At 36.2% G+C, this 18,213-nt stretch overlaps 1 protein-coding gene across 1 annotated transcript in view; it reads right to left on the reverse strand.

Annotated features, from left to right (window-relative positions):
- Positions 1-8,056, reverse strand: part of pparab (peroxisome proliferator-activated receptor alpha b) — a 42,181-nt gene extending 34,125 nt beyond the window's left edge. Inside the window, exon 1 of the mRNA XM_007231582.4 lies at positions 7,861-8,056. The gene's annotated coding sequence lies outside the window, so the exon portion shown is untranslated. The remainder of the gene's footprint in view (positions 1-7,860) is intronic.
- Between the last annotated feature and the right edge of the window lie 10,157 nt (positions 8,057-18,213).

The following is an 18,213-nucleotide window of genomic DNA, read 5'->3' on the forward strand; positions in this document are numbered from 1 at the left end:
TCATCCAACCTGCATTGCTGGGGACTAATCAACACCTCATCCTGCCCACTCTGCCAGAAAACAGGTTCCTTTGAACTTATCTTGAGCTGCTGCCTGAAACGCTTGGGTTGTGGGAAGGACCTGATAGCCCTGTGGATCAGGTCCTGAAGGCAGTAGCTGACACATTTAGCACAGGAATTCAACAAAGCATGAAACAACCAGCAGCATCTCCTTCAAAAGAGTGGGGAATAAACTCAGTCTGGAGTTCAGGGCCCCCACTCTGCTGCTAGTTACAGTTTGTGAATAGAAGCTGAAAGTCGACTTAGTAAAAGCGACCTAATTTTTCCAGACAATATTGTAGCAATGACACTCAGGCCAGATTTGGCCTTAGCATCTGAGTCATCCAAACAATTGGTTGTGCTGGAGCTTATGGTGCATTCCATTTACCTCAGAAGGCATGTCAGTGCTGGGAATGACGTCACACTCGGGTTGACATGTTTCATTTAAACATTCAGATATTTCTTCACATTAAATATTTTTCAAGAGCAGTTGTAGACATTTAAGTTAACTAGAACTGGTTTGACGTGATCATTTAATGGGGTTTTATGGTAAATCTATCTAATCTAAATATGCTCTAATATTAATGTCCTAGGTTAGTATTTTTAGCATTGTCTCTTGTTAGCAACATCTCTTTCTTTGCAGCTTGTGCAGAAAATTCTTCAGAAACTGGTGAGGCCTTATTTAGAACTCTACCCTGTCGTCAGTTCAGGATGCTTGACTGACAACTGCTGTCGGTTTTAAACAGTAGCTCACAGCCTTTCCAGAGCTGCTTAGGAGCAGTAGGCCTCTGACACAGTCACTTAGTATGATGTGTAATTTTGCCCTAAGACTGTAAAACCTGATTAACTCAGTTTACGCAAATGATTTGCCGCAAGTTCCTAGACTCAATCTGTTGCCTTAACTTAATTTATTTCAGTAGGTCAAAATGATTGCTTTTGCATTTGACTGAGCAAAGTCACTTAGTTTCAAACTGTATGCTATAAGAAAGTGACCACTAAGCACTAAGAGTTTAAGAATTTAAAAGAAAAATATAAGATTAGAGTTTCTGTAAAACAGGATTAGATGATACCAACTAGGGGCGGGCGATATGGCCCTAAAATAATATCACAATATTTAATGGAATTTTCGCAATAACGATACTCGTGGCGATATGACAAAACACTGAATAAAAAGAATTTTAAGACAGACTGCAACAAAATGAAAATTTTATAACTACATATGCCACACCCCTAACTGAGATATAAAAAAAAATACAATAATTTTATCAGACTTGTAACAGAAGTCAATTCAGATCGATCCAGAATGTCATGATACTAATAATGCACTACAAACATCTCCATATATCCAGGATTAAAATAAAATGTATGATATTAGACCTGTCTCTAGTAGATATATAATGGGAAACGAGAACAGTGTGAATTCTTGTTTTTTTCTTTTGCTAAAAACAGCAAAAAAGTAGTACCCTGATGTGATAATTAGGGGCGGGTGATATGGCATGATATTTCAGGGTATAATATCGTTCACGATATTTAAACACCCCTAATACCAACAGCATTTGAATTGAAGTAGTATACAGAATACAAGCTGAATGATTTAAGAGACTTTGTGAACTTGCATTCAAAAACACTTACATAATTCATTACATTCACAACTCTCTATAATCTTCAACACTGTGTAAATACCGAAACACACAGGACACACACACTCATCTACCTAACTCTATCCAGGTGTCCAACGGGAGCAAACAATCTGTTGCCATGTTAAGCTGGGCTGACATGCTGTTTTATAGAGACACAGACAGGCAATAAATCTGAAGGAATGAAGCAGTTAGCAGAACCTGAAAGTCCTGTTTGGAGAAAAACTAAAGCCTAAGTAGGTACTCTCCCAGTCTTTTAGAAAACGAGAGCGAGTAAAAGAGAGAGAGAGAGAGAGAGAGAGAGAGAGAGAGAGAGCGCTAAAAAAGCAGGGCCTGATTAGACAGCTCAGATTCCTAACTGAAGCACGCTCTCTCTCTCACGCCTGCCAGAGAAAAATCCCACAAAGAGTGAAAGAATGAAAGAGCCTGAGAGAAAAAGAGTGAGAAAGCGAATGTAAAAGAGAGAGAGTGTGTGAGAGTGAGAATAAGGGTAAATGTAAGAGAGAGAGTTAAATAATAGGAGATGTATAGAGAGATAAAGAGAGAGAATGTAAATGAGAGGGAGAAAAAGACTGGAAAAAAGAGAGGACGAGATATAATGTAAAGAGTGAGAAACAGAGTGAAAGAATCTGAAAGTGAGTGACAGAGAGAAGAGAAAAGAGAGAGAGAGAGAGAGAGAGAGAGAGAGAGAGAGAGAGAGAGAGAGATAAACATGCGAATGCAGGGTGTCTTTAAAACAGCTGGCACGTTGCGGCAGGAATAAACTAGTAGAGATGCGGTTTGTGTGAGTGAGTGAGTTAATCTCTAGTGGAAACGCAGCAGTAATTTCAAGTTGTTTTATAGGGAATCTATTTAGTGCTGATCCTGACGGTCACAGTGAACTTTTCCCACTGCAGCAGGATCTCCTCTCAGCTGAGCCAGATTACGGCTTTACCTCTACTATGATTATAGTTCAGGGTTATACCTAATGGAAAGTACATAGGCTCAAATTGCACTGTGAGTAAAGTGAGTTTAAAGAAAAGATAAGGGTGATTACAGATGAGGAATAGAGGTTATAGATAAAGCACTAAATGCAAATTCACCTTTGTCTATATACACTATAGTTAGTGGAGTAATCCATTATCGCTTAGCATTGCTCCCAGCAGTTTGGGACACACATGAATCACCAGTCAAAAAAGTCTAAAAAATGTCTCTAATGCAAATGCACAAATCAACAGTGCCAAACAATCACAAGCACAATTAAAGCAGTAACAGACAAAATTCCCCTAAAAAATCTAAATGGGGAAAAAAATAAATCTGGGGGAAAAAATGTATAGGGTTTTATATGGTTGACTATTTTCTTAACCTACATGTAGTAACATCATATTTAGAAATATTATTTAGTTTTTTTAGTCAGATTTCAAAACAATCCCATTTAAAATGCATCTTTAGACTATTCCTAAGTCTGCAAAAAGTACATTTTACCTGGAATTAATTAATACATTAAGTCCACTTACACATTGTTACTGAAACTAAGAAAAAGGATGCAACTCAGTCGGCGATCGGTTAGCAACAGATACGCCCACACAAAGTCAGTCTACAGATGAACCGCCAGGCATTCAGAAAGTGCCTGCTTATGCAAGTTCAAGAGCTCTGAGCAATGCATGTCTGTTCAGGCTATTTAAATAGCAGGACCCCACTGAGAAAATGACAGCCCGCTTCATGTCCAGATTACTTTAACAGCCTTTCTTAATGCTGCTGTATTTATGCTACTTCACTTTACTCCCGCTGGAATGACACAGCCGGACAGACGGAATCTGCATAACACATTCCCAACATAATTTAAACCAACAAAATCAACAACAACAGAAAAAAACAGCCCTATTTCTCCAGCTGCCACTGAAGATAAACTAAACCGGATGAGTTTTCCCAAAAGAGTCCAACTTTAAGTCTTTTATTTAAGATCATTCTGATGGAGGGCCTGGATCAGGCCTTGCTGTGGATTCACAGAGACACTCAAACTACAAAGTAAACCAGTTAATCTCAGCTCACACATATTTGTTTTGAGTCATTTTGTAAACAGGACAATTTAAGCATGAAATTAATCCAGGAATAAGAGCAGAAAATCCAAAGATTGATCTTATTTCACAGATTTGTATAATTTCTATAATTTCCAGTACAAGAGCCAACTAGTAAAGCTTTCAATCAACTGATTTAACCACTTTCTGCCCATTTGTCAAACACAAGAACTGCGAGCAAAAAAACATCAGGCCTGTAAAATTATTTTGATATTCTTTAAAAAAAAAAAACTGTTTTGCAATCTGCAATTTTTTCCCGTTCAACCAACATATCCATTTGGTTGCCAGGTAGGTTATGTTTTTTTTTAATATTAGGAATAACTTGATTATTTATGTAATATTTAAAATGTTCAACTTTAAGTCCTTATTTTTCGCTGTTGCAATTTGTGACATATTTTCAATAAATAATTTACAGTTTGGTTTATGAAGCTACATTTTAAAGTGAAATAAAAACATATACATAGGAAATAGTTAATTTTGTATTGAAGTAAGTAATTTATTAACTTAGCAAACAGTACTGGTTTCTGTTGGTTGAAACGGTGAATAAATGTGATGCTGCTCTGTTAACTACAATATTTCTGCGACAATTTGATATTTTTATCGGCATCAAGAACGCAATTCCTTTTCCAACCAAACCATATATGTATCTTTTTTGGAAGTAAATCACATTTAGATGCAACCTGCACAGCAGCCATGATATTATGATATGGTAAATTTTATATCTCTTATAAAATGCTTTTGTTTTAAAAAAATATATATTTACAACAAATTGCCCAGTCCTACTAGCATACAGGTAAATAAGTTAATATCAATTATTAAGCATTAATAGCACCCATTCAGGGTTTGCAAGACTTTTAGTCTCACATTTTCTAGAAGATGACTCTCTGTACATAAAAAAATACTACAGAAAGCCAGTGCTATTGGAGCTTGAACTGCCATGTGCACTGCTGAAATGTACCCTACAGAAAAGGTCTCAGACCTGTAGAACCTGATATTGCCGGGGACATGCTGTTTACTGGTTTGAAACCAGTGTTACTCAATTCTAGGCCCACCTGAACTGCCCAGGTTTGTGTTGTTTTTGTTGTGAGTCATATTATAAGCTAATAATCAAGCTCTTCTTGAGCTGAATCAGCTGTTAGAGCAGCACAAACAGTGCAGAAAAAGAAAAACATGTACAGACCAGTCTAAACATCACACTCCACATTAACCAGAGGATAAAAGTTCATTAGGATCAGCCCAAAGGTTTGCATTATCTGCTATTGTGGTTAATGATTTAAAGAAGTAAAAATAAGCAGATATTTAAAGAATGTTAACAAAAGAAACTAAAGCAATATTAGTCATACTACTTTATGTACAGTCTACACTGCTTGTACAATTACTGTCAAAAATATTGGCTAATAGTATGCTTGTCATTTAAGTAACCTTAAACCTCCAGTACACTTTGTACATCTACCAGTACTATCGCAGTTTATTCTGTTATGCATGCAGAATGAACAAAACTATTTCAGAAACATTAATAGTACAAACAACTGCTTTTTAAACGTGCAATATTTTTTGATAATAATATTATATATATGCATCACTATGCAAAAGTCAATTCTTTAAGCATGTTTGTTTAGGTATTAAGTGTTTTCCTCACGTAACATTAGATTAAAAGCATACAAACAGTATTGCAGTTTCAACAGCTGATAAAGAAAAAAAAATGATATGAGCTTGTCAGAAGAACACAGGTTTGGTTTCAGTAGTTCCTAACCTCTGCACAGATTTATACGGATTATGATATTAGATAATTATCAGTATTTGCTGGTAAATGTTTTGACGATTTGACTAGGCCAAATTTCAACTGTTATAAGATATTTTTGTACTACAGGAATGCAGAATGTTTAGGGCCTTATATTTTCTGTAACACTAATCCCAGAACAGAGTCACATTTTTTAGGTTTGTTTATGTATCTGTATGTATCCATATAGAGATATCTTATAATGACAATCCTACAGGAAAGAAAACCCTTCCTCTTTACTTTCACTCTGTCAATATTATTCCAATTTATTCCACAAAGTCATATTGAAATTTTTCTATCTGTCCATTCATCATGAAATTTGGACACAATGCAAAGAACAACTGCCAGATGCACATTTTGAAGAAATATTATATTAAACTATTACCAGTATTGGCAAGTAAATGTAAAAAAAATTATCAGCCTAGGGTTGTCACTAATGATTATTTTGGTAGTAAACTAATCTGGCAATTACTTTTCTGATTAGTCAATTCGTTAACGATTATATACAGCTCTGGAAAAAAAATAAGTGATCACTTTAGTTTCTGAATCAGTTTCTCTAAAGTTAAAGATATATGCAAATGCAAATGAACTTTGTTGTTTCATTCTATAAACTCCAAACAACATTTCTGCCAAAGTTTAAATAAAAATATTGTCATTTAGAGCATTTATTTGCAGAAAATGAAATAACAAAAAAGATGCAGAGCTTTCAGATCTCAAATAATGCAAAGAAAGTTCATATTCATTAAGTTTTATGAGTTCGAAAATCAATATTTGGTGGAATAACCCTGGTTTTTAATCACAGTTTTCATGCATCTTGACATGTTCACCTCCACCAGTCTTACACACTGCTTTTAGACAACTTTATGCTACTCCTGGTGCAAAAATTCAAGCAGTTCAGCTTGGTATGATGGCTTGCGATCATCCATCTTCCTCTTGATTATATTGCAGAGGTTTTCAATTTGGTAAAATCAAAGATACTCATCAGTTTTAAGCGGTCTCATTTTTTTCCAGAGCTGTATTTCATGTCCTGATTAATTTGTAGCTTGCTGTAGCTTGCTGTGGCTACGCCTCCTTATCCTAGCTTTCTCTATTGCTTTCAAACAATACAAACATGGTATTGAAACGCTTTTTAAATGTCCAGAAGATTGCCCTTAAATGTGGAAAGTGTTAAATTACCCTTGTCCTATTGTGTTTCTGTCCCCAGTGCCTGTACAAATACTTGTTTAGTGCTACAAATTAACGATTAGTCGACAACGCAGCCCTATTAACCAGTGATTTGACTAGTATGACTAGTATTCCAATATTGAGCTTTTGAGAGCAAACTATCACTTACCACTTCATTAAAACAGTATTAGACACAAACTGCCACGTTTTAAGGCATCTGCATTGCAATATTAATAATAATAATAATAATAATAATAATAATAATATTGTAATATTAGGTATATTAGCATAATAATGCGAAGGTCAAATTCTTCAAGAACATTTGTTTCGGAAAAAAAGTTTGCTTTTCTCAGGAAACTTAGAATAAAAGCAAACAAACAATATTGCAGTATCATCCATAACCATTGCACACATTTATTCTGAAAATGGATGCACTATAAGACTATAAGATTATTATGAGTACTGGCAGGTACTGAATTATCAGCCTTTAACAGATGATTTGACTAGTATGACTAGTATTCCAATAGTGTGCTTTTGAGAGCAAACAAACACTCACCACTTCATTAAAACACTATTGGACACAAACTCCCACGTTTCTAAGAGATGTGCATGGTACTGTTTGTGCAGTTGGGGCCTATATTTTCCCAGCATCATTCCATGTCTGCAGGCAGTGGGTCTGAGCAGATGTTCTTGTGCTTGAGGAGCTGAAGGCAGCAGACACTGGAAGCCTGTGGCGTTATGTAATGTCGTGGTAAGCTGCCTCAGGTGCAGCTTCATGGGAGACTCGAAAAAATTAAACTGCGTCCAAGAAGTGCAGACTAGCACACTGAGCACAGAGTGCGACAGAGAGAGAGAGAGGGGAAGATCAGCAGTGCTGGGTGTAGTGTGAAAGTATGGAGCAGCTGAACCACTAAAACAACGCTGAGAAACTCTGAAGAGTTTCGGGACAGTGGAGTACATTATTATTATAGTATTATAACAGATACACCCACACCTCTGCTCTGCTCTGCGTGTGTTCACTACCTCACAACTTACAACACTAGCTAAACTCGCTCAGCAGAGTTAGTGAGGTCACGGAGTACACACACACACACACACACACACACACACACAGGCCTGTTGTTACTCGGTTTGCTCGTGTGTGCGGTCGAGCCGGATTCCCAGGCTGCGAATGAGAGCGTTACCTCCGGCTCGCAGGCTCCGCTGCGGGGCGGGCATGTCGAAGGGACCGTGGCCGGCCTGCGGGGCTCCGGCTCCAGCGCTTCGGAGCTTCAGCACGAGGACACGCCGCCGCCGCACCGCCTCCCTCCCCGCGTCCTTGTTTGTGTGGTGCAGCTCCGAGCGCCGCTGTCAAACTCTCCCACTGCAGCCCAGCAGCAGCAGCGCCGTCCCTCCGCCCGGAAACACGTCACCGCCATCATCACACACCCCCTGACACACCTATGGTCTGGGCGAATCGGCGCGCGGCTCGTTCCCCGGATCAGGACGCCCTAACAGCGACGCGCGCTCACCCAGCGCACCCGCCGCCACGACACAGACGGAGGAGTGCCGTGTGTGTGTACACACTCCTGAAACACACACCGGTATTAAACACTCCTCAGTGATGAAGTGAAGATTCATTAAAGTTAATAGAGACCAATCCTCACACTGCCCTACAGCTGTTCTATTATCAAAACAGTCATTAGTTCATTTCTTATGAGCTTTCCTCAGTATCTCATATCACATAAAACTTAGCATAAAAAATAAGGACATTTGGGTTTGGTAAATTATTTATTTAATTATTTTTGGCCATAGATCTTATATAGTCATACAGAGAGCCTGTTAATTTTACTTTTAAAGAGGCACTAAATCCCCTGATTTTTGCTGACTCCACACTTAGCTCAAATTTGAAAAAGGCTAACAAAAAACGGAAAGAGTAGTTTAGGAGGGTGCTGGGTGATGTATGGGTTTAGAGGCAGGGAAGAAGGCAGACATTAAGTTGTCATTAAATCCCCAGTGGGCAATGCTAAAATCACTATTATAAACTGTACAGCGAGTAAAACTTTCACTTGTTTTTTTTTTACTTTTGCCAGATATAGATATACTTTTGAGAATTCAGAGGTGAAATGAGTTTTGATGGGAGCCATGATGCTTTTGAACGCATCCCACGCACCTGAAATGATGGTTCCCCATCCAATACCTTTCATGACTTGGGGATGAGGGTAGTGTCCATTCAACATTTCGGCCTCAGCTCAGCTCTTGTCACTAAATGCAATCAGATCCTCACTACAATGCAATGCTCCAAAATCTAGTAGAAAGTCTTTCCTGGACAGTAGATTCAGATACCCCAGTAAATAACATGATAAACTATGATTTAAATCTGCATTATGTGAGAATTGGTATTGGTATTTTTGCTCATGGACTCCTCCTACAGGTGGAAAAGTGTAATTCACTGCAGTGTAGACCAATTGCAGTATGAAAATCTTTATGGCGTACATGATTTTTAAAATCTAAGAGATACAGAAGCAACATTTAAAGTGAAATAAGTGTGTATACACACGCCTAACACACTTTATCCTACTCACTTCATCAAACCAAAGTCATACACTGCAGTTTCTGGTATATTGTGCCTGTAGTAGAAATGATGGGGTCATTAAACTGTTACAATTGACTAAAGTAATTAGTAAGTATATATTTTTGAAAACATATTTTCTTTACTGATAGAACACAAAAAATGTGTTCTGCATGTCTTTATGTGGGGCTTTATGTGAAGTTACCATTTTACACAACACTTATTTTTTTATTATCATATCATATTACTGTGATGTACAGTATCACTAAGTCACTTCAAGAGTGCACATTTCATGTCACTATTATGGTGAATGGCACCAAGTCACTTTTAGAGTACACACTACAACAACAACAACAACAAAACCTCTGTACTATCCTGCAACAACTTCTGCTGATCCTGTATTCATTTAATTTAATTTATCTTTTTCTGCCTAATATTTGTGTTAGTAGAGTATGATGTTTTCTCTTATATGAGGTTCCTGTTATATTTCGGTATATTTAAAATTATTTGTTTTTTATTTATTTATATAGCTGTGTATATTTCTGTAACATTGCTATAGAATAAGTACCTGAGATTCACCACAAGCATTGCACTGCATGTCCTGACATGCTACACAAATGAAACTTGAAACATTTTAAAGCTGCTACTTCTTTACTTCTGGTTTCTTCTTTTTGCAATATTATTTCAGTAGATATTGCACATCCAGAGATAACATATAGCAATATTTTTTAAGATCATAGCATGCACCGGACACTTTAGATCTTTGATGAAAAGTTCCTGTGTAATTGTGCTACAGTGGATGTAACTAATTTAACACAAAACCTCTTTTTATCTGAATGGAGGCTGAATATTTTAGTAGCAAAGCTGATACACTGTATCTAGCTGGATCTGTGACAGTGGCATGGTGGTAGGTTGATTTGGTAAGCTCAACAATTTGTATTTTTATTTATTTTTTTAGATTCATACATATCAGTTCATAGCAGTGGTCACCAATCCTTCTCCTGTAGATCCACCGGCCTGCCAAGTTCAGCTCCCACCTAAAAACTCTGAAACCAAAAACCCTTTATCCAGTGGTTTAGGAGAAAACTGGAAGCAGGTGTGGTGCAACTACGTAGATCTCTAAACGCCTTTCTTAGATATGTATTTATTTGTTTCACTGGTTGTTTCTTTGTTTTTTAAGTGTATGATAGATTTATATTTCATGAGTCCAGAACTTCTATTGCTTCACCCAGCCTGCATGTTTAAACAGAGCTGCAGCTGGTCAGTCAGACACCCCTGACTCAGAGCCATGAGGACAGACTGGACGGGCTGACCTGACTGTGAAATATCACTCATGTCAGGCTGGCAGAGGAGACAGACTACATGCAGACAGACAGCTCACATCCACACCCACCCGCATCCACAGAACAAAACTAGTGATCTTTCTGTAACAAATAATTTTACAGCACATACAAGATCCATCAAAGAATTGATTAGTCTCATAAGTCCTTCATAGCCATTTATAAGCTAAAGTCTGCCTGCATGATCCAGTGGACCATGCACCTGGCTTTTAAACCAGAAGCATTCACAACACTTTTAAATAATTATTTCACATATGTAATTGACAATAAATATCAAATTTCAGTTCAGAGTGTGTACCACTACACACACAAAGTAACTGTAAAGCCTAACTGCACTTTTTAATAAAACACAACTTCAATTCTACAGATATTTGGGATCACTTAAGGTGTTTATAACAAACTAACTACAAAATGAATATTTGAGATACATACTAATATGTAATAGATGTATTTTGAGTCGAGTTGTTGTAGTAAAGTATAGATGTGCCTAATGTTTTTTCGGTACTAATTTAAAGAATAAAACATTTTCCATTGGCTCCTGGTATTATTTATTTGCATATAGCCTTCTTTTGCTTACACTTATGTTCTGTTTTGTGGTTAACTGCTTGGATGCTGTGTGAAGGCTGTAAGTTACCTTGTGTGACTGGCTCTATGCTGCCTTATTATTGCATTTGTCACGCTTGTAAAACTATGGGGTTTTATGGTTAGTTTTTTAATTTTTTTTAATTAATGTTTGGACAAATAAGAAGGAAACCCATTAGTTTAAAAATAATAATAAATTTTGAGTTATTCTAACCTAATGCAGTGGTTTTCAACCTGCGTGCCGCGACCCCCCGTGGGCAGCGGAGGTACTGCAAGCGGGCTGTAGGCCCAAATTCCCTTTTTCTATTTTTTTCACTGTAAAGATTTAAATATCTCCATAGTTCAGAAAATGTAATATATATGTTAATTAATAATGACATTAGAAAGTTACTTAATATGCAAAGCAAATTTTTTTAGGTGAAGCTCGTTGATTGGTTTGGTGTCGTGCTCCTATCTGTAACCTCGGTGTCCAAAGGCCTATTGCGTTTGAGCCCATATCAGTATTTAAAGAAAATCTCTGTCCCGTCGACTGTAATAAATAAAATATACAAAAAAAAAAAAAAAAAAAAAAAAAAAAAAAAAATATATATATATATATATATATATATATATATATATATATATATATATATATATATACATTTTAAACCCCTTTATTGACTTTGTTTTAATTGGGTGGAGTTTGTATTCTGTTGTCTTCATTCACGTGACTGCTTAACTTAATTCCACATAACACCTAGTGTAAAACTCTTAACCCTGCTATTTACAAATATTACATTTTAAAAAGTCGAAAAATTTAAGTCTGCTCTCTATTTAGTTTATGTTTTTTCATTGCTTAATCCAGTTTCTAATAGCTTTATGTTATAAAAATTTTATGTATGAGATGTGCTTCATAAATAAATAAATAAAAATATTATTATAACTCTAGTGATAATATTCAAATAATGTTAGCTCTGTAAATTGGCTTGGAGTTTATGTTTTTTGCATTGCTTAATCCAGTTTCTTATGACTTTTATTTATGAGAAGTGCTTTATAAATAAATAAATATTATTCTAACTCCAGTCACAATATTCAAATAATTTTTAGCTCTGTAAATTGTTAACAGCCATCAGTTTTCACAAATTTATCAGTATTTACAACAGTTTAAAATTTTTTTTGTACTTTATTAAATTTAAAGCATTAGAAAATAATTAGCTTTTTTAGAATTCTTAGAAGGTCAAACGCTGCACACTTTTGGTATTTATATCTCAGTGTCTTCATGATGTAGAGTCACCTGGAATAGTTTTCTCAGATTCTTGAAGGAGTTTCTGGAAGTGCTGAACAACAGTTACTGCTTTTTCTTTTGAGCTCCAGCTCAACCCAAATCCACATTTCAGTTGGGTTTAGGTCAGGGGAGGACAGACACTTTTGTTTTTACTACATAACTCAGTAGGTTCCCTTTAATTGTTTTCAGGTCTTTATTATATATCTACAATGTAGAAAAATAAATAAAATAAAGAAATAAAGAAAACCACTGAATGAGAAGATGTTCCCAAATTTTTAGTATTTTTATACTAGTATTTTTTAAGGAAGGCTTTTTCCTTAAACTGAGACTGAAAGAATCACCAGCAGGTGTCGCTGTTCAGCGCCGATCTAAACAGCAATCACACACTTTCACTGGAGCAGCTGATATTATTACACTGTAGCATATTAGATATGTTGTTGTACAATGATTTTTGTGGTTGTGGTCCATGAAATAAAAGTAGCTAAAAGCGTGTGGATGTTCTTACGAAAGTTCCTAACTGGAAAGAGTCCACGGACAATGAGTGGACACATTTCCTTTTTTATGCTCTGGGTGGAGTCTGGGGCTCCAGAGGCTCCTGACCAGCTGCCTTGTTTCTGGCCCTTGCTCCCCTCACCACGTGGTGGGCTAAACTACCCTTGGTTCACTGCGTTTGCTGGAGCTGCTCCAGAGCTGAAGGGAAGCAGAGCCTCCACCATGTATTATCCCTGGGGATGCTGCATGAGGACATCAGCACTGTGTTACAACACACACCCAGAAATCTGCCTCTCTTTATCTCCCTGGGGCACTGTCAGCAAGAACTTCCAAACCTATGTCTTACATATTTTTTGACCAAAGTGTGAAGCTTAAATCTTACAGCATTCATTCACTATAAAAACGACCAACTGTAGGTCTTTATATTCTGCATTTCCTTATTTTAAACTGAAGGTCCTGAGTGATTTATGGCCTGACTGTATAATTCTAGGGAAAAATCACAAGTCTGAACACACTTTAAATTTAGTGTGTTTCATTTTAAAATGTTCTGCATTGTAGATTAACTGCAGGGGTTGTGCAATGAAACTGAAACACCTGGTTTTAGACCACAATAATTGTCCCGACAGACAGCTCTGGTGGAAACAGGAGAGTTGAGGTGCACACTGAAGTCTGCTGTGATTTGGGCAGCTGTGGTTTTATGTTTGTTGGATACCCAAACATCCAAACATCCCTTTCAGACAGCTTCCTCTTGCCTCCACATTTAATCCTGTTGGATGTGGTTCATCTTGGTGGTATGCTGACATCACCCTGGATACAGTGGCTCTTGATGCATCACAAAGACTTGCTGTCTTGGTCACAGATGCGCCAGCAAGACGTGCACCAACAATTGGTCCTCTTTTAAACTCTGGTATGTCACCAGTAATGTTTTGTGCATTGCAATATTTTGAGCAAAACTGTGCTCTTACCCTGTTAATTGAACCTTCACACTCTGCTCTTACTGGTGCAATGTGAAATTAATGAAGATTGGCCACCAGGCTGGTGCAATTTAGCCATGAAACCTCCCACACTAAAATTACAGGTGTTTCAGTTTCATTGTCCAACCTCTGTAAGTTAAAGAAGAAAAAATACTTTAAGAAATGAAGGTCAGTCAACCCAAAAAATTACAAGAACTGAAAGTATCCTCAAGTGCAGTCGCATAGACGATTAAAAACAATATGATGGAACTGGCACTCATCAGAACCATCCCAGGAAAAGAAGACCTAGAGTTACCTCTGTTGCAAAGGAGAAGTTCATCAGAGATACCATCCTGAGAAACCACCAGATATGTATAAAGTACTAGAGACCCAGACCTTTTTTTTTTTTATTTTTTTTTTTTACTTTTTTTAAAAGTAAAAAAGTGACTTGGGTAAAAGTTAAAGTGTTATTTAAGTTCCAGACTTAATTAAAAGTACTAAGTGTTAATCAATTTATTGTGCCTAAGTATTGCAAATACTTTTGTATGTATGTACTTCTCAAGTAAAAGAAGTACATACTAGGGGTGTGCCATATAATAATATTGCCATAATAGTAACATTTTTTAATATTGTGAATGATATTAGACCCTGAAATATCATGCCATATCACCTGAACCTAATTATCAAATCAGGGTACTACTTTTTTTGCCATTTTCAGCAAAAGAAAAATTCATACTGTTCTCATTTCCCATTACATATCTACTAGGGACAGATTTTATCTTCTAAATTTTACTTCAGCCCTGGATATATGGAGATATTTGGAGTGCATTATTAGTATCATGACATTCTGGATCACTGACTTCTGTTACAAATCTGATAAAGTTCTTGTATTTTTGAATATCTCTAATATTTTAGTTATGGGTGTGCCATATCATATCGTATGCAATAGTAAAATAAAATTTTAATTTTGTTGTAGTATTCTTAATTTTTTTTTTTTTCATATTGCCAAGAGTATGTTTATCGCGAAAATACCATGAAATATCATGATTTTATTTTTGGGCCATATTGCCCACCCCCAGTACATACAACTGTAAATATAAAGTAAAGTAAAAGTGTAAGTAGTAGAAAATAATATTTGTCCAGTAGATACAGATACAGTATTTTAGTGCTTAAAAACGGTAGTGACGTGGTTCTACTCTACTATATCTCTGGAAACTGCAAGTTAAAATCATCCCAGGTAAGAACCTTCCCAAATTCTTTTTGTGTTTCTTCATTGTCTGGATAACTTTAGGACTTTTTAAACAGTCTTGATTTTCGACCTGTGGGCATTGGTCCCTCTGTGGACTGTTAGTGGTACTGCAAATTAAAAACATTTATACTTATGTTTGGCCTAGTATTGTAAGAGTACAGTCACGTGACTGACAAAGCTAGCTTGTGGATTAGCAAGCTAATTATGCTAATATCAGTGCGAGCCTGAGAGAAATGTTTTTATCTTATTATAAGAGTTGTACTCATCATGAATAAATAATTATAAACAGGAGCTGGACCATCTACAAGTAACTCCTCTGACCGAGAAAACCAAGCTTAAATCAAAAACACGTTTTCTACAAGACCAAACACTGGAATAGGCCTAATGTTGGTCAGAGCTTGATAGCTGGATTATTAGGTGAGCCAGAAACAATGCTGTATATTTTATTTTGTATATTGTGTTTATTCTGTTGTGTGGTTTTGCACTTTGTGAAATATTTAATACATTAGCAGCTATTCCATCAAATTATTGCAATTTGCTTTTTGTAACACTTCCAAATTAAATGTATTTATTTATCTTTTTTCAACTCGGAATCTAATAACACATATTTAACTATTTAACACGTATTCTGGTCAAACTGTCAGCTTTACTTTTACTTTTTACAAGGTTTCTAAGCTGAAGATTATTACAAAACTCATGCGACATTTGGTCATCAGAAGAACCAAATGATGTAGCTTCCTGTTTTAGATGTGACTTGTAGAATGTTGCAGATTGTTCAGATAGTGTAATGTGTTACAGTAACAGGAATGAGTGAAACACAGGGACACAACTAAAATGTGTATTTTAACTTTAATTTTATGGATTTGTAATGAAGAACACCATTTTTAAAGCATAGATGGGATTTGGAGTCACACAACAATGCAAAAAAAGTATATCTCTTTAGGATTTTAATAATTATATTTTATGGTAAAGTTTATAGTTAGAGAGTGGGGACAGGTAACAAATGCTATGTTATCAGTGTTCCAAGTAGTTTTTCTTAAAATTGATTTATATAATTTTGCAATTATGATAATGTACAAGACACTATGCTTAATAATAAAATGTATTTTCCTGGGGATAGAAATGGCACCCATTCGGTGGAATGGCCCTTAAATATTTTGTGTGGGCCTTAAGAACGTTTTGGTGGGTTAAGTGGGACATGACTAATTACCCCTGCTATAGACCAACACTTGAAAATAGTTTTGGTCAATACCACACACACACACACACACACACACACACACACACACACACACACACACACACACACACACAGATAACACAGATAACACAGATAATTCTAGCTAGGCACCACCAGTCAGTCATTACCATGCATTGTACTGTCCACTGTGGGTGGTAATGCCTTCTATGACTTGTTCCTGGTACACACATGACACTGATTTGAGGAATGTTACATTCCTGCAGACTTCAGAAAGTGAATGTCTCATCCATCTGACACCCACTATCAGGCCTCACTCAAATTTCAATAATTCACACAGCCCAGTGTTCAGCCTTAGTCACAAGATAACACCTTACAACTTGTAGGCATACATATCATGCACAATAATGTCATAAGTTTTTAAATGCTAAAAAAATCTGTAATATTATAATAGCAGTGTTCTCTTTATTAATTTATTTAGCTGGGTATTTTTTGTATGTTTGCAGTTTATATGTATGCACTACATATGTTTTATTATTATTTTAAACAAAATCTTGGTGTGTCTTGGAAAGTTACCATTGTTTATTAAAAATATCTTATAAATAACCCGAAACTTTTTCATTTTAGTTTGGGTCCATATAAAATAATATGTTTCCCACTCATTTACTAGTTTTTGACTGAGCAGAATGACCTTGTTCCCATTTTGACTCAACACTCTCTATTATTGCACCAAACAGTAGATGGCACCATTGGCTATGTTTTGCAGTGATAGGCAGGAAGGAGGAATCTGGGCTTTTTATGACTCCGTCAAGTTCCTTTCATCAGTAATGTTTACCACAACAAAGCAATGAAAGCTTCATACTAAATAACACTATTAAAATTGAAATACTGAAATAACAATCAGTATTTAGCAAGTCTTTTTATCAATGTGTATTTCTTCGCTTTCCAATTAAAATCATGTACCTTCCATAACAGAATTTTTTAGGGAGATTGGTAATTTTGTCTTTTATCTTTTCAAGTTAATAATAATAGTAAAAATAATTTATTTCTGGTAGTTTCTATTGGTCCATTCATCAGGGGCAGATTTTGTGTTTAAAAATAGAGATACCTGTTTTTCAACATTGCACTGTGACGATTTGTTTGTACATGAAGGCTTGTTTAATACTATTCTGGGCAGTTTCCTGAACAGACTACTTTCCTTTTAACAGAGAATCCCCATTCAAAATGTTGTGTAGACCAAGCAGAGTCCAAACAGACACACAGCATTCATACTGTGTGGATATGGAAAACCAGAGTTCTGCATATATCCGCAATATGATTCTTTTTAGTGTGCTGCACATGCCAGTACACTGTGAATAAATGCATGGTCCATAAAGCAGGGGGATGTGTAATGTGTGTAAACTACTGTAACAGTAGCTCATTCCTTGGCTGTATAAAGAAGGACGGAAGAGATGTGATCATGATGGGAGGAAATTAATGATTAACTGCTGGTTGGGTGAGGTGAACACGAGCGTGCAGTGAAAGTGTTCATCTGGATTACTCATTCTCCAGAAGCGCAGCCCAGGCAAAGACACTGCTCAAGTAGCCGCTGCTTTCGATCTCAATGACTTTCCAGAAGGATGTTTTTTTTAAACAGATGTGCTTCAGAAGTTTTTTCTTTAGATCTTTTACAATGATCACATTCAAAATTTCAGAGGATTTGAGTGTTAAAAATAATTTCATTACAGTTTGCATTTGGAGCACTCGGCTTCCATTTAAGATAAGTCAGAAAGAAGGACAGATTTTTAAAAGTTATGATTATTAATGGGCATGTGCAATTTCAATACTTTATATTTAACTGTATGCAAACGGATAATTAGGTTAACCCTTTGAGACACGGTAGTCAATGCATTTAACTTAGCCCATAAA

The sequence above is a fragment of the Astyanax mexicanus genome, chromosome 2 (assembly GCF_023375975.1).
Source record: "Astyanax mexicanus isolate ESR-SI-001 chromosome 2, AstMex3_surface, whole genome shotgun sequence".
NCBI classification, from domain to species: Eukaryota; Metazoa; Chordata; class Actinopteri; order Characiformes; family Acestrorhamphidae; genus Astyanax; species Astyanax mexicanus.